The sequence below is a fragment of the Jaculus jaculus genome, chromosome 3 (genome assembly GCF_020740685.1).
Source record: "Jaculus jaculus isolate mJacJac1 chromosome 3, mJacJac1.mat.Y.cur, whole genome shotgun sequence".
NCBI lineage: Eukaryota > Metazoa > Chordata > Mammalia > Rodentia > Dipodidae > Jaculus > Jaculus jaculus.
The window spans coordinates 79196323-79224134 of record NC_059104.1 but is presented as its reverse complement, the minus strand read 5'-3'; the positions used below and the strand labels follow the sequence as shown (position 1 = coordinate 79224134).

The 27812-nt window shown below is 39.0% G+C and overlaps 1 protein-coding gene across 2 annotated transcripts in view; it reads left to right on the top strand.

The window, feature by feature from the left end:
- Ntm (neurotrimin) overlaps positions 1-27812 on the top strand; it is a 1010787-nt gene that overhangs the window by 328750 nt on the left and 654225 nt on the right. The gene's annotated exons all lie outside the window — the stretch shown is intronic.

Genomic DNA, 27812 nt, shown 5'->3' with positions numbered 1-27812 from the left:
CTCCTTGCATGTATTAATTCATTTAATCCCCACAGCTACACTTTAAGGAATGTGACACTGTTGAAAAGTATCATCTCGATTACTTTCCAAGTACCTCACACTCAGCATGTCCAATAATGATGCAATAACTGCTCTCCTAAAACCCGCAACAACTATCTGTGCTTCAGAGTTCATTTCTGGGCACCATCTTCCAAACCATCTATGATTCATAGCCCACCAGTTGGAGCCATCTTCCAATACTAGTGCTGAAATATGTTACCCATGTCCAAGCCATACTCAATTGCCAAAACGTTTCCCTCCAATTTTTCCTAAGAGAGGTCGTATCATGTATTGATTAAAGGTTTCTCCTTAAAGTTTGATCGGGTTTTGAAATCTGGTACTTAAGTTACTTAAAGTTTCAGTGTCTTATTTACTGTGAGGATTAAGTGTGTTAAGACATGTAAGGTATTTTTTTCTTTTTTAGAATAGTTCTTTGGACAAAGCAGTATTTCCTTATCATTTTCACTTTCCAGTTGGAGGGGAGGATATTGCGCTCAAATATAGAGCAGAAAGCAATTGGGGCAAAGATTTTGCCAAAGAACAAAGAATTTGTGACCTTTATACCTGGGACGATGTTCTTTCTATTGCCACCTAGTATATGTGTGATTTGGGCAAGTTAGTTAATTCACTATTGTCAGTTTTCGTTATTCATAAAATAAATATTATCTGTTCACTGGGTCTTTGTGAGGCATAGATGAGGAACTATGTGAACTTCTGTTTTTGAATTTTTTATTAGCTTTTTTTATGTTAGCACACAAAGTAATGGGTTTCATTATCCTTCATCCACTTCTAAAAAGAAAATAATTAGTTGCCAGAGAAGCAGCTGGGCATGGTGGATAGGAAAGAAGGAGGGAACAACTTCTCAGATTTATCAGCTCTGCTATAAAGTGCAGAATCCAGAAGCATGGACAGGAATCAAATTCTAACAGCTCGAGCTCTAGCATTTTTTTTTCTTCTTTTTAAGAGCTGATGATCTAGTCATCTTATAAATTATAGCTTATATCTTAATTCCTTATCCACATTCAATGCTCACATTTCTGAAAAAAAAATGCATTTTTCTGCTCTTCCATCATCTTTACCGCAAGTATATTTTAAACTCATCAATGTGAAGCATCTTTTCATTTCTGAATTTAATGGTTTATCATTGTATCCTGGCTGATGAGGGCCCAGACAAATTCAAAACTGTCCCTCAGAGAGAGGCCAGATATTCCAAGAAATGGGTGGAGAGCAGGGAAGATTATTGGTAGAGACTGGCCCGAAAAGAAATGCATCATGCCTTTTGTTCCAAAGTCATTAAGCATCTGAGGATAGTAGTGATTGACTGTGAACCAAGCATGGGGCCTTTTGGAGTCTGTAGCTAAATGGTCATGCACACATGAAGCTAGCCCTTTGTGGGGCGGACTTGGGTATTCCTTCCTGCCTCTCCCTGGGATGCTCACAAATACTCAGACCTTCTTTCTCAGCCCTTAATCACTGCCCTCAGCCCAGCCTGGACACTGTCTTCACTTTTCTGATAGTAGACTTTCAGCTTTCCCTTTACCAGGGGTCACTCCATTCTTTGAATTCCTGACATATCACAGGTTTTTTCTCTAATGCCCTTCACACCTTGTCTTTACAAAGCAAAGACAGTAATAAGGAAAACGGGTTCAGGAAGCCCCAGTATAAGGAAAACATATTCCTTCCTTACAAAAGTTTTGCAACATAATTTTCCTATTTAATCTGAAGAACTATGTCATCAATAACTATAATTAGAACTCCATTTTCTTTCTTTCTTTCTTTCTTTCTTTCTTTCTTTCTTTCTTTCTTTCTTTCTTTCTTTCTTTCTTTCTTCCTTTCTTTCTTTCTTGAGGTCTCCAGGCTGACCTCAGGGCTGTAGCCTCAGGATGGCCTTGAACTCATGATGAGTTCTACCTCTGCCTCTTGAGTGCTGGGATTAAAGGTGTGCCAGAATTCCATTTTACAGATGAATTGAGAGATTTAGGACACTGAGTCCAAGGCTACACAGCACGCAGGTGGTAGAGCTCAGATTAATCCGTGGTGTCCCAAAGATAGGACATTGTGCCTGCAGTCTGAGAAGACATGGAATCAGAAAAGATCCAGAACAGTAATATCAACAAACAAGGGGATGAGCTATGCATTTCTGTTAAGAAGAGTAAATACTTTAAAGAGGTCAGGATTTTTCTTCCCTAAGTGACTTGACTGTTTCAAAGCAGTTTGAAACAAAATAATGATTTGGGAAGAGCTGGAGTAATGGCTCATGCATTAAGGCACTTGCTTTCAAAGCCTAATGACCAGAGTTTGATTACTACTACCCACATAAAGCCAGATACACAAAGTAATACATGTGTCTAGAGTTGGCTGGCAGTGGCTGGAGGCTCTGGTGTGCCCATTCTCCCCCTTCTCTCTCCCTCCCTACTAGAAAATAAATACATAAAATATTTTTTAAAGTTAAAAAAAAATAATGATTTTGTTTTGTTAGCATGGCTGTCCAGGAAAATTAATATTAACTTTTAGGCATAAATAAGAAAACAAGAAAAGAGAAACACAATAGAAGGCAAGGAAAACTGTTTTTACATTAAAACAATTCAGAAAGTTACAGGCATGCAAACTGTGAGTTTCAAGCCAAAGAATCAACAGACTGATGATCTAGAGTGCACTGCCTAGACACAAACCTAGAGAAGACCAGAAATGCAAGAACTTAATGTGAGACTAGAACATCTGGGTAAAACAAAGAGAGCAGAAGAGCTGCACTGAGAATAGGAAGGACAGTGCCATGCTACCTCCCCTCCCTTCCCAAGACCTTGCATGGTGGTGAGAGATAGAGAACCTAGCATGGGGGAGGGAAGTTAAGGAAATATTGGATTTCACCACAGACCCTGGCAAATCCAAGTGCCAGGCCCATCTGTAGATTTGGGTTCATATTTGGTATGAGTGACCTCAGGATCCAGGACCACCCCCACTCCATGTTGGTAGGCTCTCAACCTAATTCCATTCAGCTCAAGGCCAGCACTGGTGACTCCAGACACCCAGCTGATCCCAGGGTTTGTCAGTCCTCACAGGCCAGAATGCTAGCTTATTCCTGACAACTGGAAGTCTGCCTCAACCCAAGTACCAGAGCAATGCATATGGCTCCAGACAACATAAATGATCTTTATAGAAGCAAGCTTCAGACCCATTCTTATTAGGCCTACAATCTCTATAAGGATTGACTGGTGGGGGCTTTCTCAAGTGAAGCCAGCCAATAAAAACTACAAGAGCATGATGCTTGATTTTTCCCAATTTATGGAAACAAATTTAAAGCTATGAGGACCACAAATAACCTGGAAAGTAAGACTGTCAAAACCAGAAAAGAAAATACTGGTTCATCCTTATCATGTGATCTGCAAAGGCCAAGCATGGTGCCATGCGCCTGTGACCGCGGCATCTGAGAATGTGGGGGGCTTACTATGTGGGGGGTGCATGAAATGGAAGGGTTGATGAAAAACTTCCTGACAAAGTTTTCAAAATAATTATCTTAATAAGTTTAGTGAAATTACAGGAGAGCACAGATAGCTGAATGAAATCAAGAAAACCATACATAAGCAAAATGAAAATTCAACAAAGAGGCCAAAGCCATAAAAAGAATCAAACAAAAAATTTTGAGCTGAGGAAGACCATAACCAAAATTTAAAATTCTGCAAAGATCTGCAGCAGTAGATTTGATCAAGAAGAGGAAAGAGTTGTCAAGCTCAATGGCAGCTTATCACCATCCCTGATCCAAGGAACTAACAAGACAACAATGAACAAAGCCTGAAGGGTTTATGGATTACCAGCTAGTGAATTAGTGTCCTCGTTTTGGAAATTCAGAAGTAGTGAACAAAGAGGCAGGGAAGTTGTTTTTAGGAAGGATGACAGAAATCTTCCCAAATCTGGAAAATGAAGTGATTGCCACACCCACAAGGGGAAAACTCTAGATAAATATAAAGAGATCTGTACTGGGACATTTTATAACCACATTTTCCAAAGCCAGAGAAAAAATGAATTTTGAGAGCAGCAAGAAAAAAAAACTGACTTTTTAGCCAGGTGTGGTGGCACATGCCTTTAATCCCAGTACTCCAGCACTAGGGAGACAGAGGTACAAGGATTGCTGTGATGCCACCCTGAGAATACATAGTGATTTCCAGGTCAGGCAGAGCTAGTGGGACCCTTCCTTCAGACTTCTTAATAAACACCTTACAGACCAAGATAGAGCAGATGAAACATTCCTACACAAACAACACACACCACTAAGCATGCCTCCAGGCAGACATGAAAGGACACTAGCAACAAGTAAGGGGTGGAAGAGGAAAGGACGGAGGAAAAGTAATAGTGTAGTGCTGTGGTGCAAGTCACTTTTACCTCTCCTGGGAAAGCTAAAAGACTAAAGTATTAAACATAATTGCAGAAGCGATCATTTACTAGTGGATATATCATGTAGAAATGTGTGGGAGGTAAGAGTGGGGTTTTTGTTTGCAGTTAATTATCAGCTTAAAATAGGCTGGCATATTTCATATAAGCCTCCATGTCAAACAGATAAAAGATACAGAGAAGCTAATCACAGTGTATCAATGCAAAACAATCACCGAATCACAAAGACATCAAGAGAAAAGAAGGAATGGCAGAACTAAAACACTGTCAAAGACAATTGGCAGGATACACAAAGCAAATCCTTATTTATCAATAATTACTTAATATAAATGAACTAAATTATTTGCTCAAAAGACACAAAGTGCCTGAATGGATTATAAAATAAGAAGCAAATAAATGCTACCAATGGGAGACTCACTTAAGTTTTAAAGTAAATTACAAGCTAAAAGAAAAGGAATGGAAAAATATATTCCATGCAAATGCCATCCAAGAGAGTAAGTATGACTATACTTATACCAGATAAAATAGAATCTAAATTAAAAAAAAATCTTTCAAAGGAGATAAAGAAGCCATTATGAAATGATAATGATGTCAATTCTGAGAAGATGATGTAATGATTATAAATATATATATGCACCCAATATCAGAGCACCTTAATATAGAAAGGAAATATTTATAGAATTGAAGGGAGAAATGCCAAAGTCATAATACTAGGGACTTAACAATTTATAAATCATCCAGACAGAAAATCAATAAGGAAACATTGGACTTGAACAATATTGTGGACTATATGGACCTACGAGACATATAAAGATCATTCCAACAGAAAACACATTAGTTTTAAAAGTGCATGGACCATTCTGAAAATAACATTATGCCATAAAGCAAACTGTAACAAGTTAGGAATATTGCAATCACATCCAGCACCATTTTCAACCTCAGTGGTTTGAAACTAGAAACCAATAGTAGGAGGAATGCTCACATATTCATGTAAATTACATCACACACTCTTGGACAACTAATGGATCAAAGAAGAAATCAAAAGGAAAAAACTTAAATCTTGATACAAAATAAGAGGAAAAATTAACCTGCCAAAATATTCTGGATGCAGCAAAAGCATTTCCTTTTATTTTATTCTTTATTTTAACTGACATATAATAACTACATGTATATGAGACACATTGTAATGCTATGATAATGTATATATTATGACGCTATTAAATTAATCTTGTTAACACCAATCACTTCATATGCTTTCTTTATGTTGAGCACATTTATGATCTACATTTTGAGTATTTTTGGAGTGTGCAATAAATCATCATAAGCTGTAGATATTATTTTGTGCAATAGGTCACTAAAACCTATCCTGAAATATTTCTTCAGTTATTTAAAACTTTGTACCTATTGACAAACTTGTGACCTTTCCTCTTATCCTCATGAGCATCTGGAATCTATCTTTATTCTTTCTGTGAATTAACTCTTTTAGACTCCCTCTATAAATGAAATATCCCATGTAGTATCTGCCCACTGTGTCTATCTGTATTTCACCTGGCATAATATCTTCCAGATTTATTCATGTCATAATTTATTCAGTTTAGGTCTGAATATATTGCATTGTTTTATATACAGCATTTTCATGATGTATTCATCCATTGATAGATAGAGACATTGCTTCCATATCTGGGTTATTATGAACAATGCTTCAATGAACATATGAAGAATGAACTCTCAAGACAAACATAGTGGTGCATGCCTTTAATTCCAGTATTTGAGAGACAGACATAAGAGGATCGCCATGAGTTTGAAGCTGCCTAGGAATATAGAGTTACTGCCAGGTCATTCTGAGCTAGAGAGAGACTTATCTCAAAGCAAACAAACAAACAAACAAACAAAATACAGAAAAGAACGGAAGGAAGGAAGGAAGGAAAGAAGGAAAAGAAAAGGAAAGAAATTTCTTCAAAACACTGATGAATCATACTGCAAGTCTCTTTACTTCCTTTTGCTATGCTGTTTTTCACAATGCTGTGTCAATATGCATTCCCACCAACAGTGTTTCCTTGCACACATCTTTGCTAGCACTTGCTATCTTTTGCCTTCTCTCTAAAAGTCATTCTAGCAGGTACAAATATTTGAAATAGTTAAAATCCACCTCTTTGTGATAAAATTTCTAAATATTAGGAAAGAATTTCCTTTAAGCTGGGCATGGTGGTGCATTCCTTTCATCCCAGCACTTGGGAGGCAGATGTAGGAGGGTCGCTGTGAGTTCGAGGCCACCCTGAGACTACAGAATGAATTCCACATCAGCCTAGGCTAGAGCGAGACCTTACTTCGAAAAACCAAAAATAATAACATAATAATAATAATAATAAAATAAGGAATTTACTTTAAATAAAAGCTATAATATATGTCAAGTCCATAGCTAACACCATGTACAATAGTAGAAGCTGAAAGTTTCTCCCAGCTCATTGAGAAGACTGGTTACTCATTGGTTCTATTCAAGAAATCACTTTTGAAGTACAGCAATTAAGCAAGAAAGAGAATGAAAAGAAATTAGAAAGGAAAAAATAAAATTTTCTATTTGTTTTGATATGTTCTTATATATAGGACACTTTAAAAAGTCCAACAAATAAACAGTTAGTAATGATTCACTAATATTTCTGATTACAAAATCAACAATATCAATGAACTATCTAAAAATGAGATTAAGAAATCAGTGTAGGGCTGGAGAGATGGCTTAGCAGTTAAGCGCTTGCCTGTGAAGCCTAAGGACCCCGGTTCAAGGCTCAGTTCCCCAGGTCCCACGTTAGCCAGATGCACAAGGGGGCGCACGCGTCTGGAGTTCGTTTGCAGAGGCTGGAAGCCCTGGCGTGCCCATTCTCTCTCTCTCCCTCTATCTGTCTTTCTCTCTGTGTCTGTCGCTCTCAAATAAATAAATTAAAAAAAAAATTAAAAAAAAAAAAAGAAATCAGTGTAACCACACTAACAGTACAACGAATAATAAATATCTTTAACACATGAAATTTCAACAATCAGAAAGAAAAGATGGAGCTACAGCAGAGGGTCTGAAGAACTTAGAGGAAACCTGAATGCACAAGAAATGCAATAGAAGCTTTAAATTGCCTGTCATCAAATAATTTAAATTATGTAAATAATGTAAAATTGAGATGGGTTTCTTTTTGCTTCTTAAATTGGTAGTTAGAAAACTCTTAACTCTGCATCTAGTCTTCATCTCAAACCCTACTGTTGGCGATGTAAGCTGGAAAACAATTTGGCTGCATGCAACAATGGTATTAAAGTATTAATACTAGGGCTGGAGAGATGGCTTAGCGGTTAAGCGCTTGCCTGTGAAGCCTAAGGACCCTGGTTTGAGGCTCGACTCCCCAGGACCCACATTAGCCAGATGCACAAGGGGGCGCATGCGTCTGGAGTTCATTTTCAGTGGCTGAAGGCCCTGGCGTGCCCATTCTCTCTCCCTCTCCCTATCTGCCTCTTTCTGTCCCTCTCTGTCTCTCTCAAATAAATAAACAAAAATAACAAAAAAAGAAAAAATATATTAATACTAAAAGTATTAAAATATGTGTTTACCTGTTTACAGGCTTATCTCACAGATTTATAAAAAAATAACTAAGTAAAACACTTTTGTAAAAGGCTATTCATTGAAGTGTTCTATAAAGCAACACAATAGTATACATTGCCTAAATGCCGAGCAGGGAGAGAACAGTGCTACTTCTCCGTATCCATGGAGTCTTTATCTATAGAATGACCCACCATGAATTAAAAATTTATGAAAAAAATTACACCTGGAAACAACATGTGCAGAGATTTCCCCCTCCTCTCATTACTCCCTAAATAATACAGCTTGTGCTTGTTAATACTGAATGGCTAGGTGTCATCTAGAGATGATTCAGTTCATGTGAAAGAGTATATGAAAATTTTAGGGCATTTTATTTAAGGGACTTCAGTATCTACAGATTTTGCTGTCTGTAGTGAGTCCCCGTGGCTTGATGTAAATATGATACAAGTCATGAGGTAGCTGAAGTTTCTGTTCTTTATTTACACATTAAACCATATTGACAGCTTCCCATGGGTTAAAACAAATTAGTCCTGTCAGGAATATATCAGGGAACAAAACAACAAAAGTCTTTATTTTAGGAGAGCCTATGATATTGTGAGCTTAAAATATATAGTAAGAATACCATACATAAATTACAGAAAATGTTGGCAGATGATATGGGCCAAGAAGGAAACGTGTCTGAGCAGATGATGGGAGTAGCAGAGGACAAGGATATGGGATGCAACTTAAAGTAGATGCTGAGTTGACTTTGCTTGGTTAGTGGCACTTGAGTCAATGACCAAAAGTAGTGCTAGAGTGAGCCTTTGGGGGAGCACATCTATTTTATGAAAGAAAAGTGACACAAACTCCTTTTGTAGACATGAGCAAACCTAGTATGTTGATAACAGTAGGGGCAAAACATATCAGGTGTGGAGGAGCAAGGGGACAGTGCAGGGGGTAAGGAGAAGAGAAAAGGCTTTCACAGTGACAGGTTTATAAGATAGTTTGCATTCTGAAAGAATGGAAGCTACTGGCAACTTCTGAGCAGAGATGTGACAGGAAATTACATGTTGTAAAAGGCTCTCTCTGCACTGTTACTTCTAGATGGTTAGGTGGCAAGAGTGGAAGCAAGGTGGCTTCCACTCTTGCTACCACTTTGCAATATTGCACCATTTATTAAAGAGACTTGTCTTTTCACCAATAAATAATTTTTGGCATTTTTGTCAATAATCTGATGGCTGTAGCTGCCTGGACTTACATCTGAGTCCTCTATTCTGTTCCACTGATCTACGTGTCTGTCTCTGTGCCAGCACTATGCTGTTTTTGTTACTATGGCTCTGTAGTATAGCTTAAAATGAAGTGTGATGATACTGTCAGCCTTATTTTTGTTGTTCAAAATTGTTGTGACAGTTAAAGCTTTTTTGAATTTTATCATTGTGGTTTTTTTTCTATTTCTATGAAAAATATCAATAGAATTTTGATGGAGATCACATGAAATATGTTGATTGCTTTTGGTAAGTAGCCATTTTCACAACGATGGTTCTTCCAATCCCAGATCATGGGGTGTCTTTTCATTACCTAGTGTCTTCTACAATTTCTGCCTTGAGTGTTTTAAAGTTTTCATTGTAGAGGTCCTTCACTTCCTTGGATAGGTTTATTCCAAGGTAGTTTATTTATTTTTGATGCAATTATGAATGGAAGTGATTCTTTGTTTTCATCCTCTGTGTGTTTGTTGTTAGCATATAGGAAGGCTACTGATTTCTGTGTTTTGTTTTGTTTTGTATCCTGCTACATGGACATAGGTATTTATCAGCTATAACAGTTTGCTGGTAGAGTTTTTAGGATCCTTTATGTAAAGAATCATATCATCTGCAAATAATGATAATTTGATCTCTTCCTTTCCAATTTGTATTCCATTTATGTTTGTCTCTTTCCTTGTTGCTATAGTTAATACTTCTAGTACTATATTAAGTAAAAGTGTAGACAGTGGGCACTCTTGTCTTATTCCTGACATTAGTGGAAAAGCTACAGATTTTTCCCCATTTAGTATTATGTTGGTTGTAGGTTTGTCATAAATAGCCTTTCTTATATTGAGATATGTTCCTTTTATTCCAAGTTTCATGAGGACTTTTGCCATGAAGGGATGTTTGGATTTTGTCAAATGCCTTTTCTGCATCTATGGAGATGATTATGTGATTTTTGTCCTTCAGTCCATTTATATAGTTTATTATATTTACCAGTTTGCATATGTTGACCCATCCCTGCATCTCTAGGATAAGGCCTACTTAGTTGACTGAATAACCTTTCTGTTTGTATTCTGTTTGCCAATATTTTTTTAAATATATTTTTTTAATTTTTTATTTATTTATTTGAGAGCGACAGACACAGAGAGAAAGACAGATAGAGGGAGAGAGAGAGAATGGGCACGCCAGGGCTTCCAGCCTCTGCAAATGAACTCCAGACACGTGCGCCCCCTTGTGCATCTGGCTAAAGTGGGACCTGGGGAACTGAGCCTCGAACCGGGGTCCTTAGGCTTCACAGGCAAGCGCTTAACCGCTAAGCCATCTCTCCAGCCCCTGTTTGCCAATATTTTGTTGAGAATTTTTGCATCTAATTTCATGAGAGAGATGGGTATGTAAGTTCCTTTTTGTGTTCTATCTTTGTCTGGATTTGACATCAGGGTGATGCTAGCTTCATAGAAGAAGTTTGGTAATATTCCTTCATTTTATATATTAAGGAACAGTTTGAGAAGCAATGGTTTTAGCTCTTCCATGAAGGTCTAGTAAAATTCACCAGTAAATCCACCTGGGTCTGGACTTTTTTATTTTGGGAGATATTTTAAAACTGCTTACATCTCTATACTTGTTAAGGTCTATTTAGATGGTTCATCTCATCATGATTTACTTTTGGCAGCTCATATACATCCAGAAAGTCAGCCATTTCTTTCAGACTTTCAAATTTAGTGGAGTATATATTCTTAAATTATATACTTATAAATTTTTGGATTCCTTGGGTATCTGTTGTGATGATGGCTTTTTCATCTCTAACTTTATTAGATTGTGTCTCTTTTCTCTTTCTTTTGGTCAGATTTGCTAAGGGTTTATCAATCTTTCTTATCCTTTCAAAGAACTAACTGTTTCATTGATTTTTTTATTTCATTAATTTCTGCCCTAATCTTTATTCTTTCTTCCTGTCTATTGATATTTTGGTTTGCATTATTCTTCATTTTCTAAGGCCTTGAGGTGAAGCATTAAGTTGTTTATTTGCAACCGTTATAATTTATTAATATAGGCACTTAAGCTTTAAATTTCCCTCTGAGGACTGCCTTCATAGTGCCCCAAATATTTTGGTGTTTTGTGTTATAATTATCAATTGATTCTATCATTGCTTTCATTTCTTTTTTGATTTCTTCAACAACATTCAGAAGTGTACTATTTAGTTTCTGTAATTTTGTGTATGATCTGTAGTTTGTCTTGTTGCTGGTTTGTGGTTTTATCCCATTGTGATCACATAGAGTACAAGGAATTATTTCAAGTTTCCTCCATTTATTAAGAATTACTTTGTGTCCTAATATGGTCTATTTTAGAGAATATTCCATGTGCTGCTGAGAAGAATGTGTATTCTGAATCATTTGGATGGAATGTTTTGTAGATATGTATTTGTTTCATTTCTTCTATGACATTATTTAATCCAGATGTCTCTCTAGTTTGCTGCTCGGATGACCTTTCAATTGATGAGAGTGGTGTATTGCCCACTACAATTGTGCTTGGTGTTATCTATAACCTTCAGCTAATAGTGCTTTTTATTTTATGAAATTAGGAATACCCATGTTAGGTGCATATATGTTTAGCATTGTAATGATTTCCCGTTGAATTTTCCCTTTAGTCAATAAAAAGTGAACTTTATCTTTCCTCACTAATGTTGGTTTGAAACCTATCCTGTCAGATATTAGGATAGCAATACCTGCTTGTTTCCTAGGCCCATTTGCTTTAAATACCATTTTCCATGTGTTCACCCTAAAATAGTGCTGTGATATAGTTCTATTTATAACCATTCTCTTCATTGTCCTCCTATCTGCATGATTCAGCCTACTCTGTCTCAACTTATTCCCACTATTAAGCAAAGTCCAAATGTTAAATGCTAATTAACACTTTTGCCATCAGGAGCAATTGTGTTTACAGTGATTTTCTTCACTTCTCTAGGCCAGTTCCTTCTTTTCCACTTTTTGGAGAAATAGACTGAAAAAAATTTCCTGTCTCCCTTGTGCATATTTTCCTTTTCTCTTTTATCATCATAAATATGAATTTCATATTACAAGTAGGCAACTACTTTTTATTTTAGATTTACAAGCCTTACCAAGGCCATGCCCTTTTATTTCAGAATTAAATTAAATGCACTATGTCATAGTGCCATAGTCTATTATCTGTTGATGTTGTCGAATACCACAGATGACTGTATAAAGAATGATATGAATTCAGCTCATGTCTGGTGGATAGGAAGTTCAGAGGCTGCAGCTCACCAGGACTTCTTTGCCGTTGGTGACTTTTTGGAGCTGTAAGTGACAGAAGCTTCCCGTGGAGAGACAAAGCCAGGTGCCTAAGAGGAGTCCCTTTCCCTCTTATTAAGAGCCAATGTTGCAGTCGGGTGAGCCTTGTGCCATCCTGCTCTTCTCATGTGCTGGTCACATTGTCAAATACCCTCTTCAGAGCTCAGGTTTGAATACTTGATCCCAAGCTGGTGGCACTGCTCTTCAAAGTTGTGGGACCTTTAAGAGGTGGTGGAGCCTTGCTGGAGGCAGCATGCCACTGGGGGTGGGCTATGAGGGTGACAGCCTAGCTCTGTACCCTGTATGGGCCCTCCATATGATGCCCGTTCCTGCTCTGGCCTGCTGTGCTTTCCCTGCCATGATCACACTTTTCCCCTAATACTGCAAGCTAAATTAAACCTCTTTTCCATCCACAAACTGCCCCTGGTTGTATATTTTGTTCCAGCAATGAGAATGTAATTGATACACCTCCGGAAGCCTCACTCCAAATCCTAGTCATGTGTCATTTGGGAGATTGGGTTTCATGATGAGTTTGGGAGCAGATCAGAGTTTGGAGGTTAAACAAACATCATTATTTGAATCAGCACAAAGAAAAGTGCATGTCTCAGAAACTATACACCATTCTCTCTCTCTGGCCCTTTTGTATCCAATGTAGTCTGTATCATGTTTCACACCTCACTACTCCTGTCAATTCCTATAATCTTTGATGTTTTCCAGGATATTAGGGTTTGAGTGGTGCTATTTCATTAACATTTATTGAAATTGGCTGAAGCAGTCTTGAAATTGCATGTGCTTAATAAAAGATTTCCTATTAGTCTAAAAAGTCGAGATCTGTTTGTGTACACATTTGTACAAGAAGCCTCTGGAAACCACACCTATTTTTACTAGGACCCGAAGAGAGAAAAAGATGGTTTTAGATAGGAACATGCCACTCTTGCCCCATAGAATGTCTTATCTCATTCATGACAAGTAGGCTATGGCTGTGCAGAGCCTCAGTCATCTCCAGGTCCCATAATTCTTAACCTAGGATTCAATTCATTGTTAACAAGGAGGAAGGAAGAATGCAAGGCAACCAATGCTTGCCTCCTTTGTCCTTGTGCCATTGGCTTAGTCCTTGTCACATGACCACACCTTCTGTAAGAAATCTGAGAAATGTATCTAGATGGCAAGCTGGATGCCCAGATAAACCTGGAGATGGGAGAATATTCTTTTACTTAAAAAGAAAGAGAGAGAGAAAGGAAGGAAGGAAGGGCAGGGCAGGGCAGGGCAGGGCAGGGTGGAAGGGGTCTTCAGGAGGCCTTAGTAGTCTCAATGGCTATTGTGACAAATCACTGCAAACAATGTGGCTGAAAGAACAGAAGATAATCCTTCATGGTTCTGGAGGTTTCAAGTCCAAAATCAAAGTGCCAGCAAGGTGAGGGTTCCGATCTGTTTCCTACTTCCAATACTATAGTTGTAAAAGTATCTTGTGCTGGTGGATGCATCACTCTGGTCTGCCTCTATCTTCACATGGCACTTTCTTTTTTTTTAATTTTTTTGTTTATTTTTATGCATTTATTTGATAGCGACAGACAGATAGAGAAAGAGGCAGAGAGAGAGAGAATGGGCGTGCCAGGGCCTCCAGCCACTGCAAATGAACTCCAGATGCGTGTGCCCCCTTGTGCATCTGGCTAACGTAGGTCCTGGGTAATCAAGCCTCGAACTGGGGTCCTTAGGCTTCACGGGCAAGTGCTTAACCACTAAGCCATCTCTCCAGCCCCACATGGCACTTTCTTACTCTCCTCTCCAAGTCTCTCAAATATCCTCCAGGCTCCACCTAGCTCCTTCCTCTGATTCAGACATCAGCCCATTTTATTCCAGCATGACTACATGGATTTATTTTAAGAAAAGATCATAGACTAGTCCATTTCAGCAGCAGAAGTGTGTTAGTTCAGTATTGAAATTTGAAGTCCTGGTTTGCTGTGGCAGCATGTTTAGCCTCATTTAAGGCTTCTTTCTTCCACCTGAAGGCAGCTGCCTTCTCACTGTGTCCCAATCTGTGTCAGAAAATCCTTTTGTATCTTGTTTGTTCAAATTTCCTCTTCAATTAAGAAGTGTACTTGGATTACAGCACATGCTAAGGGCCTCATTTTCACTCAGTCATTCCTATAAATGTGCTGACACCACATGTAGTGATGTTTTAAACTTTCTTTCAACAGAATGTGTGTAGCACTAGCTTCCTCAAATCTGCAGCTCTCCTGTCTCAGCCTTCTGAGTGCAGAAGTTACAGGCAACCACCACACTTTGTTTTAGCCACATTCTGAAGAATTGAGGGTTATAGCTTAAACAAGTATTGTGGGGAATGTCTTAAAGCCTGTGTCCCCAGGGTGCTACTACTGGGAGGGGGCAAAACATCTGAAAATGAAGCCTAGTGGGAGAATTCTTGTTTATTGTGGTTGTGGCATCAAATGAGATAAAGAAAATCCAACCCTTCCTTTTCCTCCTCCTCCTCATGATGATGATGATTGTTATTATTCTACTTCTAGCCATCAGGTGAGCAGCTTTAATTTGTCATATGGTCCCACCATGACATGTTGTCAAATACTCAAAGTAGAATCAATGAATCATGGTCTGAAACCTCTAAAAAGTACCAAAATATACCTCCTCTATTCATAGGCTGATTGTCTCAAGTGTGTTACAGTGAATGAAAGCTGACAAGTACAAGTTGTATCTAGCTTTAGGTTACTGACAAGGAAGCTAAAAGAGCATTCATAAATAGTCTGTGTGCAATACTTTGGTCCATTCATACCACTATAACAAAATAACATTAGCTGAGTAACTTTTAAAAAAAGACAACAACAGGGTTTTATTTCTTACAATTCTGGAAAATGGAAGGTCTAAGATCAAGCTGCAGTAGACCCAGCATCTAGGGATATCTTGCCATCTCTGCATTCTGATAGGAGATATTCTTCTTCATGTGTCCTCACAAGCTAGAAGGGACAAAGATCTCTTGGGCCATCTTAAAAGTACTTTTGTCCGAAATGTAGTCTCAGGATAGCCTCAAACTTCCTCCCTCAACTTTGTTCTAGTTACCTGATTTTTCACTATACTAATACTATACTATCACTCGTTATAACTTTAAACCAAGTCTTCAAAGAAGGTAACATTGGGCCTCCAATTTTACTTTGATTAAAAAAAACAATGAATATTTTGTATCCCTTACATTTCCATGTGGATTTTAAAATCAACTTGTAAACTTCTGCTAAGGAAATCCACTGTTATTTGAACTGGGATTGCTTTGAATCCATGGATTAATTAGAAGGAAATGACATTATAACAATATCAACTTTCATGGCTGATTATGTCAATGTCTCTATCTAGTTCCCCTTTAATTTTTCTCAGTATTACTTTGCAGTGTGCAATGTATAGGCTCTTAATTCACCACTGAGCATTTAAATTTTCAATGCTTTCTCTGAATGGTATTGCTTTTTATTCACATTCATATTGTTCATTGATGGCATATAGAAACACAGTTGACTGCACACATTTTTAGCATTATATCAGTACTATGATCATTAGTTCTAGTAGGTTGTGTTTTGAAGATTTCAGTATATATGCTATAATTGCAATAACTTAATTTACAAATGACAGTTTTGGTCCTTTCCCATCTGACTACCTTTTTATTTCTTTATTGCATTGGCAAGGACCTAGAACATGATACTGAATAGAAGTCACATTAGGCATTAATGTACTGTCCCAGATTTCATAGGAAAGTCATTCAGTTTTTTACCTTTGGGCTGTCACCTGCAGAGTTTTCATGGAGGATATCAGATAGAGAAAGTTCTCCTCAATTGTTGAGAATCAATTTTTTTAATTTAATTTAATTTATTTATTTTCTCAATTTTTATTAACATTTTCCATGATTATAAAAAGTATCCCATATTAGTACCCTCCCTCTCTCCCCCCCACTTTCCCCTTTGAAATTCCATTCTCCATCATATCCCCTCCCCATCTCAATAAGTCTCTCTTTTATTTTGATATGGTGGTCTTTTCCTCCTCTTATGATGGTCTTGTGTAGATAGTATCATGCACTATGAGGTGATGGATATCCAGGCCAATTTTTTGTCTAGAGGGAGTACATTGTAAGGAGTCCTGCCCTTCCTTTGGCTCTTACATTCTTTCTGCCACCTCTTTCACATTAGACCCTGAGCCTTAGAAGCTGTGATCAAGATGTTACTCAGTACTCCAGTCACTTCTTTCCAGCACTATGATACCTTCTGAATAATCCCAAAGTCACTGCCATCTGAAAAGAGAAGATTCTCTACCCAAAATGAGAGTAGCATTAATATAAGGGTATAAATATTAAGAGAAGTGCTTACTGGGCAGTTTGATGAGCATAGTATACACATTCTTCCAGACATCAGCAGATGTTACACACCTAGGGCTCATGACTACCCCTGTTTTAAGTTTTCAGTATCAGGGATGTGTTTCCCCTGCCTGGAGCAGGCCTCCAGTCCATTTGGAGGGCAGTTGGTTTCCACCATGACAGACGTGCCACTATTGCACCCATTGCCTCATTTGGGCTGGCTGGCCAATTATAAGGCTTGCAGTGTTCACTGTTGAGTATCTTCACTGGTGGTATCTCTTTCTCCCATTGAACTACATGTAGAATGGCTTCTTCCAGCTTTCTGTCAGCTGGTCTACATGGAGGAGGTTATCAGCTAAGTTCCAGCAGGATTTCTCAGTGGCTTTGCAGCCCAAGTATGTGGAGTTTTCAGCAATAGGGTCTTACCATCTATTCCTGGTGGGAAACCAAGAGCCTCGGCAATGGCCTATAATGTTTTGGGGGTATCAGGGACCTCCCTTGCCAACAACTCACTGGAGGTATCCCATCCCTGGTACTGAAAATTTTCTAACAATGATCAATGGCTCCTGAGTGTTCCATTGTCCGAAACCGGAGGATTCCATATGATTTATTTGCATCCTCTTAGATTTTGATTAGCCCTCCCTCTAACCTTTCCTTTACTCAAACTCTTTCCGTGACCTCACTTTGGGCCTTTTTGAATCATTTTTAAAAATCAGAAATATATGTCAGGTTGTCCAATGCTTTTTTCTTTCTCTGTGGAGATAATTGCATGCTGTGGTGGCTTAAATGAAAAGTTCCTCATTGGCTCATGTGTTTTTGAATACTTCCTCTGCATGTGGTGACAATTTGGGGAAGTTGTTGGGCACTTTGGAGGTGGAGCCTTGCTGGAGGGGGTGTGTGGCCAGTGGCTGGTGGCTGACTTTGGGGTGATAGAACCCAGCTTGAATTCCAGCATTTAGACTACTTACTTCTGGTTACTGTGGAGATGTGAAGACCGCTGTCATGTTTTCCCCACCATGGTGACCCTTGAAACTGTAAGCCAAAATAAATGCTGTCCTCAGTGTCTTGTCCCAGCATGGTGACAGCCAAGGCTACATATGCTTTGCTTATTTAGTTAGTTATTCTGTGTACCTTTATGGATTTTTTAAAGATGTCAGACCAGCCTTGTATTTCTGGGTTAAAACTTGCTTGGCCTTGATTTATCCTTTAGATATATCTCCTTATTCAACTTGCTGCAATAATATTTGGAACCTTTACACCTTTGTTTATAAAGAATATTAGTATGTGGTTTTAGTTTTTTAAATCTCTCCAGTTTTGTTTTCAACGTAAAACTGACCACATAAGATAAATCAAGAATTATGTCTTCCTTTTCAGTTTTATGCAAGAGTTTATGTATAATTGATCTTATTTCTTTCTTAAATACCTGGTTAGAATTCACTGGAAGCCATTTGGGCTTACATGTTTCCTTGTGGGAGGGTTTCTTCTACAAATTCAATTTCTTTTGGAGCTCACCTCTAGTCTTTTAGAAGAGATTGGAACAGTATTTATTGCCAGGCCCTCTGCAGACATGAACACTCACAAGTCTGGTCTATGCCTCCTGGCTGGCAAGGGTTTCTAGTCTGTCTTGTCAGGACAGACACTACTCCTGGCTGTGAGTGAGTGCCAGGCACTGGTGCTCCCAGTTCTGTGAAGGCTTCTTGTCAGTGCCTGGAAGTTTCATCATACTAATGTGTGCTGAGCAGAGCTCCGACAAATACTCACACTTCTAGAGTTCTGTTCTAAGAATTCTAATTGCTGGGATCTGCTTGTGCTCTCAGCTTGCTTCATTCAACTCAATTCAGGGTTCCCCTAGGATTTGCCTGATTATTCCTCTCTGCAGCAGGCCTGGAAACTCCGAGAGTTAGCTAGGAAGTTCTGTCCCTCACCTCACTTGTTTCTCATTTACCAGAGACTCCTCATTTCATTGTTTGTGAGGTGGTATGATAACCAGTGTCTCTCTTGTGGTTCTTGTCCATGTTGCAGATGAAAATGTAGCTTGGCCCCTGTTTCATCACTTTAGGCAGAAGGGAAGTCCACCATTTGGTTTTGGATCTAGGTAAAGTACATCCCTCTCCAGAGGCAAAAGAAATCCAGGCAGAGGTGTGAGATAGCACTCTTAATAACCCATGGCAGTGTTGCTGCAAAAAAAGTCATGGAGGACTTTTAGTACTGAAACAGGAGTCTCACTGTCATGAAGGCTTCCTACTGTAAAGGGTGCAATGCCTCTGGAGGGTCAAATTAGAGAAATGATGGGTTCCTGCATGGCCTTCTGGGCTCTGTAGGAATTTGACAGCTAGCTATTCAACCCTGTTATTTTGAGTTAACCATGCTGCTTATTTGCCAAGTGTGGAGGCATTTGCGGATGCCGAGGGGACCCTGTTTAAGTGTCCTGTTGTGTTCCATCAATGCTAATGGGAGTTGAGAAGCCAAATCGTCAAGCATTACTTCCACTGGGAAATTCACTCTCCAGGATCCAAGTGGAAAAGTAGCAACAGCTTCAAGTTTAGGCGAAACCCACAAGGGTGCAGGTTGAAGATAATTGGAGTTCGCTTTAATCTGGCTGTGCGCAGGTTGCGGCCTTCCTTTGTCACGGATGGCAGGGCTTTCTCACAGTGGCTCAGGCTCACTATACAGCTTCCAACAAGCTGCTCTCAAACCTTTGTGGAAGGAAATGCAAGTCATGCTTGCTAGTGTGTCAGCAGGTGCTTCCTTAGAGCAAGAAACACCACGACACAGAGGAGGTGAATGACGGACGGTAGAAACTGCAGCTTCAATGAACCAATTTCTGGAAGGCCATTGGGAAGTTTATAATTACTGCATATCTGCTCTGTGCCTGGTAGTGTTAAGGATCTGATGTAAGGTACTGCTTTCAATTTTCATAGCAAGTGTGTACAACAATATGCCCTTAATGTTATGAAGAATGAAATGGAGACTTAGAGACACAATGCATCTTGTTAGATTCCGTCTGCTGAAAGCATTTTATCTTCTTGATGCTGGGAAAGCATGATAAGCCTGAGAAGGAAGCCTGGGTCCCACCTTCATATCAGTTAAAAGGAAATAGTTATTTACTGGTCTTGGAGCTACATTACTCCAAAGCCTGCTTCCAGTGATATACCTCCTCCAGCAAGGCTTCACTTCCAGAAGGCTCCACAAAGTTTCCAAACAGCTGAGAAACAAGTATTCAAAACACATGTGCCTATGAGGGACATTGCGTTGAAATCACGGCAGTGTCTATCTTCAAATTCCAGTATCTTCCATAATGCCTCCTGGGGATGCCTCACCTTTGAACATATCTGTTCTTACTTCTTTTCCTCTTAGAGGTAGACCTGTCTGGAAAATAGAAAGCTCTTGGGCTTTAGAATCAGACATTGTCTGGAAGACTGGCTTCAACATGAACTATCATTCAGTCATTGATTTGTCAGAGCTGCAGCACAGGTTTTGAAGGGGTAGGGAATAGATCAGATTAGACTCCTACTTTCATATAACTGTCAGTCTACCATTGGTGACAATGTTGAGGCTCAAAATCTGTTTTTACTGAATTCTAGGCTTGATTTTTTTTTTTTTTCCATGAGTGCATTCTGCCTTTCAATACAATTTACTGACACATTGACTGCCATTAGGTTACTGAACTCTATTGACTCTAGGGACCATATGTGATAGCATGTAAAATTATAGCATGTGAGATGTGCTGCCAAAATTCACATTCCAACTTCAAATCCTGTCTGTGAGATCTTGGGTAAATTACTTAGACTCTTTTTGCCTCAGTTGTCTCATTGATAAAAACTGGGTTGATGATAAGTACCTAATTTGTTGAGATTTTATGAAAAGTATAGATAGAATTTAGACGAATATTTGCTCTATAGAAAATGCTAATTTATTATTGTTATTCTTTTCTCCTCGTTTGTATACAAAAATAGTTCCTTAGGACAGATGGGGATTGTTTTACTTTCCTTTGGAAAATTGTTGCACATTAAATCAATATTGTTTCTTTTATGAAATAGCTTCCTCCAAAATTAGGATAAGTGACTCTCAGAAACAAGGATAAGTCTGCTAACTGGTGGCAGTATCACTACATTTTTAGTATTCTTTATCAGAAATGTGTGTGATCAATAAGATTTCACTTTGAAAAGTGAGCTGGGCTACATCACTCCATATTTAGGGATATTTGCATAGGTTTTTCCAGCTGACCATCTCTTACTGAAAAATATAAAAATGCAAAATGATCTAAAATTCAAATACTCTAATCACTGCTATAGTTGAAGGGTTTTTTCTTCTTTTTTAAAAATTAGATATGGATATATTTTGGATATAACACATGTCCCAAGTGTGGCTCTAACAATCTTTCTGTGCCCTTTTTCACAAAATTCCTTGAGCCATGCTGGGGATATTTTAAGTCTAATTCAATGATGGGCACTTAGGAACCTCTGGATCTCTGGATTGGTAGGTGTTAAGTGTCCTCAGTGTATTTATCCATCACCCTTGTGCTGATATTAGATTCACTAAGAAAGCAGTACTCTTACTCATTTCCCCCATTTTTCTGTGGTTTCAGCTGGGGCCAGGGTGGAGTGCACTGAGTTGTTTATCTCCCATCTGAAAAAGAGAAGTAGATGCTCCAATGGAGAATAAAATCAGTACCAGTTAAATGGCATAAATGTTATTAATTTAGAGATATTTAGAAGGTTTCAGACCCTCTTATAAGCTAGGGTTAGTGGGAGCTTGACAATTGAAAGCAGAATTATTACCTGGACATGTTTCTGACTTTTTTCCCCAATTACAGATATGATTTTCTTTCCGCTGAGTGGATCTGTTAGCCAATCCAAGAGCAGGAGACTACTCACCATGGCTGTGTGCCACTATTGCATTTGGGTGAGATCATGTGACTGTTGTCTTTCTGTGATTGTGTGAGTTTAATAAAAATGAATCATTCTAAGTTCAACCATTTTTTCTACAAATATCAATGTGTCAATTTTTCTTACTGCTGAATAGAATTCCATCATGTAGATACACCACATTTTGGTCATCCATTCATTCAGTGATAGGCACCTGGGATGATTCCAGTTTTTAGCTATTATGAATTGAGCAGCTATAAACATGGCTGAGCAATTATCTCTGAACTGAGATGTGGAGCTTTTAGGCAAATTCCCATTAAGAGAATAACAACTATATATTCATCTTTTTCAGGACTCTCCATATTGATTTCCACAGTGGTTGTACCAGCTTAAGTTCCCACCAACAGTGCATGAGGGTTACTATTTCTCCATAGCCTCACCAACATTTGTTTTCATTTATTTGATTTCTCAATGTTTGCTATCCTTACTGGGATAAAGTGGAGTCTCAGAGTTGTTTTAATTTGCATTTCTCTAATGGTTAGGGATGTTGAACGTTTTCTTAACTGTGTGTTAGCCATTTGTGTTTCTTCCTCTGAGAACTCCCTATTTAGTTCTCTGCCCCACTTTTGGAGTGAACTGTTTAATTTTTTTTTTTTTTTATTGTTTAGTTTTTTTAGTTCTTTAGTCTGTCAGTGATATAGTTGGCAAAGATTTTCTCCCACTCTGTGGGCAATCTATTGGCTCTGCTTATGGTGTGTTTGTCTATGCAAAAGCTTTTTAGCTTCATGAGATGCCACTGGTTGAGTGCTTGTTTAATTTCCTTGGCTACTGGGGTTGTATTCAGGAGTCTTTTCCCAGTCCTATATCATGGAGAGTACTTCCTAATTTTTCTTCCAGTAGCTGATGAGTTTCAGGTCTTATGTTGAGATCTTTAATCCATTTAGACTTGATTTTTGTGTAAGGCAAGATGAGTGGGTATAATTTCATTTTCTCAATATTGTCATTGAATTTGTAGTTGAAGATTTCAGTGTCCCCTAAAGCCCTTATTTTAGGGCTTGATGCTCTGTGCAGTGCTATTGAGAGATGGTGGACTCTTTAAGGGTCGTGCCATAATATATTTGAAAAAGAAATCCTGTAAATTTCCTGATTTCTAATACAGTATGCAAATTGCCTAAACTTTCTAAGATGGATTTCCTCATCTTTTCATGCAAAAAGAATGAATCTTTTATTAGGTCTTGTTGAATGTAAAACATGCTACTGCTTATAACAGACAATACCCTGCCTAACATCATAAGTACTTAATTATTAAATATGCATATTGGACATGATCCCTGACTTCGGAGTCAGTATCTTTAATATGAGTTCCACTTCCACTTACTAAAGGTATAGATGATAATATGTTACCTAAGTTCTCTAAAGCTCAGCCTGTCTGTCTGTCAGTTTGTACAGTAAAGATTGCTTTACTTACCTCTCCAGGCCATTGAGAAAATGAAATAAATAAGGGTGGAGAGATGACTTAGAAGTTAAGGCACTTGCCTGCAAAGCCAAAGGACCTAGGTTCAACTCCCCAGGACCCACGTAAGCCAGATGCGCAAGGGGGTGCACACATCTAGAGTTCATTTGCAGTGGCTGGAGGCCCTGGCACACCCATTCTTTCTCTCTACCTGCCTATTTATGTATCTCTCTCTCTCTCTCTCTCTCTCTCTCTCTCTCTCTCTCTCTCTCTCTCAAATTAATAAATAAAAATTAAAAAAACAAAATAACTAATGCTTGTACAATACTTAGCACAATGCCTGGAAAGTGCTGCCCATAAACAATAACAGATAGAAATGGACTGATAATTAGTGCCCTTGTTGTTCATTCATCATCTTGTCTCCATTGGGCCAGTGATATGCTTAAATAGTAATTCAAGGTTCTAGACACACAAACCATCTTGCTGCACTGAAATAGGGGGTAACTTATGTTCGTAGGTCATCATTTTCCTTGCATAACTATGCAGTCAAAAGCTCAACCACTGGACTATTCAGGTAATAATAATCAGTAAAAGTGAACCCTTGAACATGCATAGTGATTACCACACACACACACAAAAAAAACCTTGGGTGGGATGCCTTCCACATGGTCTCAGAAAGACAGAGAGAGATGTCACTATTATAGAACATTAATAGTAGAATATATGTTTTACTTGAGAACAACATCAAGCAAAATATCTCTCTTGGATGATCACTAGCAAGAGTGAAGAGAAAGATGAGGATAATGTACTCATGACAGTAATATGCTAATGTTAGTGGTTTACATCTTGCTGTCCAATTGACCCCAGTGAGGAGGAGGACTATGGTAACAGTGTGACGCATGTCTCTCCTGGATGACCTTAAGCACACAGAGAAAGTTGCAGCGATGGCAGGGTGAATACACTCCAAAAAAAAGTGCCGAAGGCCAGCAGAGCTCCTTCTTCTCTCCCACTATGATGTACTCTTTGGAAACACCAGTTCTTCTTCGAACTCGGGTTGACATCACATAAACACAGACAGACAGTGTTTACAGGCTAGTGTCTTCACTCTAATTTTTTCCAGTGAGGAAGTGGTGACCCAGAAAGGTGAAATGAAATAACTAAAATATCATTCTTAGGTAATAGAGAGGAGGGTCAAGTTGCAACTCCTTAGGTCACAGTTTATAGTATTATTTTCTTAGAATCCCAACATTATTACTAGATCACACTATTTTAGACAGTCTAAATGTCATGTCATGCATAACATGGACTTTTAACAGTTGATATGAGACTGAGATCTAGTTTTTCTGACACTCAGTGTGCTATTCTTTCCTGTATATATAATAGGAAAATGAAAATTTTCCCTTTAGAGTCTAGCCATTGAAAGTTATAAAACATTACCTTCTGCCATTCACATCATCCAGTGGTGTTTTAAGCTTGTTTGCCATGGCAACCATCAACATATTTAGCTCCTCAATACAAGGCTGGAGCAGCAGCTACAGTTCTACTATTGTTCTTGGCAGAGGAAAATTCAGAGCCAAGCACCACTGATCCTCTGCTGTCATCAATGGGGATTGTACAGATACTGAACCAGCACTCAGCCTTCTTCATGACAGCTTCACTGAACATATCTACCCAACATCTCTTGTTAAACATACAGCAAATAAAACAAAAGAAAGAATGATAAGATTGTAGAAACACACATACCCTCTCCATCATGCACTGCACTGCCTCTCCTTTCTTCTATCTTACCATATGAAGGATAACATAATTTTGAAATCCATGTTGTCTATGCAGAAAAGCATAGAAATTTGAGCTATCATATCTCAAGTGGAGGAGTCCATACACTAAACATTTTGAGAAATACAAATTTATGGGAATTGTTTGCTTCTTGTCAAACAACCCTCTTTTTAAAATCTTATTTCCTCTCTCTTAGTGTCTTTGACAAAGAGGTGTGTGTGTGTGTTTATCTGTTTAGTGGGGTGCAGGTAGTTTGGTTGTGCCCTGTCCAGATGTTGTGCCAGCTGCAGGATGCTGCAGACTTCACCTTCTGTACTCATCTGGCACATAGCTGGAGGCTTCTCTCCTTGGCTTCCCATCTGGCTCCTGGCACCAGCATGTAAAATTATTACTATTTTTCCAAGTAAAAACCTTTGAATCGCAGCTGTTAATTGCCAGATGATTATTAAAAACACATATTGCCTACTGAGGTTTGAGAAGATGACTCATGTGTGCTGTCTGGCCCCATTCTCCCGGCTCTCAGCATCAAGCCTTGTACATCTTTCCTTTGAAAACAAAATGTGGTTTTACCATATGTGGAGGCACACGCAGATAAGAAATGAAGCAAAAACCATCCAGCATTCTGCTTTGAAGCATCAAGACTTGTCACTGGGGACACCATGTTCTAGAATCTTGAGCCCAATGCTAGACTCAGATTTGATCCTATTGGGTGTCTTTCCAAAGCCTATCTATGGGGTTGACTAGCTCTGAATACCAATGTTCACCCAAGAGAAAGAAGAAATGCCCCAACAGAAGGGCACTAATAAATTATAGATCTCAGCTACATGCAGGGCTGCTGGACCAAGGATGAGGGACAGATGGAGGCTGTGTGAGCAGGACAGCCCAGGGGTGGAAAGAACAGCAAGGGGAGGTGGATTCTTTGCTTGACAGGAGGAATGCCTGGAAATTATGCCTGGATGAGGAAATAAGCAGGCTTGGAGCTTGGATGACATCTGAGTGGCGAGACATAAGTTTTCTCTCTCTGGGATCCTGAGTCCAGGGGTCAACATGATCTGCCCTATGATCAAGGAGTGCCGTGTCTTCTATACATTCTTTGCCTCTTGTTAGGCATAGTGGGGACGACAAAACTCAAAAATAGAGTACTCGTTCTTAGAGTGTACCATGTAGTTGGTGACAAGGTCTGAAATGGATAAACTAGCTCCCAAGCCAGAGGACAGACTCATACTCATCCAGTATGTACTGAATATCCAGCGTGACATGCCAAACACGACTTTAGTGACCAGCAGGAGAAGCAATAGCTTTGCTCTTATTGACATATTTTATAGCAGAGCAAGACAACAGGACTATATCTGAGGACTCAAAATGTGTGTGATATGTATGTAAGTGGCAAAAAAAGACATCAGACAATGGGGAATTTTGGAAGTGTCTTGGTGAGGTAAGCCTGGTGGGAGATCAGGAAAGGCTTTCAAGAGGAAGTGATTTGGAGTGACCCAGGAAAGGAAGCAGCCTCCAACAAAGGCAATAAAGCAGAAGCAAGCCTGGCACATTCTAGAAACACTAAGGAAGCCACTGTGCTAGAGTAGCAAGCAGCAAGAGCAGTGCAAGGCCAGGGAGAATACATGTAGAGGGCCTTGAAGGTTACTATGAATGCACTTCCAAACTCTGGGTCCTCAGGCATACTGACTGTGTTCTCCCCAGAGGCACATGTCCCACCATCCTTATGCTGCTGATAGTGACACAGGGTCTCACTAAGCTGTACTCTGTAGATAAATAGGCCTTGAACTTGTGATTAACTTGCCTCAGCCTCCCTAGTAGTAGATTATAGGCCTGTGCCACCAGACCTGGATGGATAATTAAATTTATTTATTTGGAGATAGAGAATATGGGTATGCTGTGGTTACTCTCTACTGCAAAGTCCAGATACATGTGCCACTTTGTGCAACTGGCTATACATGGCATTGGAGTCACCTCATTTCTGGGAAAAACATCCAACTAGATTTTCATTTCTGGTCAAACACTCATCCTAAAGCAGCTTTATAGGAGGAAAGGGTTTATTTCAGGCTTACAAAGTTTAGGGGAAAACCATTAATCAAGCAAGATGCTGACTCATTTCCCTAGATCAAAGCATAGAGACATCACCAAACAACTAGCCAAAACCAACCAGCAAACACAAACTTCCAGAGCTCCAACTGTTCATCACATACCTTAGGGATGAACTTAAGATGTACCCCAAACTCATCTTAGGAATGGACTCCAAGATCTGGTCCCTGCCCATGACATACCACTTCCCCAGTAGGTCTTTGCCTACTAGAGACTCAAGATTCAAGCCTAAGTCTATGGAGCCACACGCTTAAACCACTACATGTGGATAGTGGGGAATGGAACAGGGGTCAGTCATCTTGGTATGCATGCTCCTTTAATGGCTGAACCATCTCCCCCAGGCTTTACTTTGTTTTATGTCAGAAGTGAGAAGTGAATCCACTAGGTAGTCTTGAGCTAAAGAAATATATGATCTGGATACCACCATAGAGTGGTATTTTTGATCTCCATGACACATCAGAATCCCATGTAGAGAAGTGGAGATACATATCTCCAGCCTTCCCCAAGCCCTGTGCTCCTAGCAAGGATTGGAAAGTCTATGGCAGTAGGTTTCAGGTGCTTCTCCAGTGCTGACCTTCAAGACCACAGCATTATAGCTGCTCTGATTGCCACATCTGTTCATGACATCCAAGAATCAGCCTGGTTGTCCATAGATGGATGAATGGAGAAAATGTGCTCATATAAACAATGAAATGTCATTTATCCATTAAAAGAGAACAAGAATTAGGCACAGAAAGACAAATATA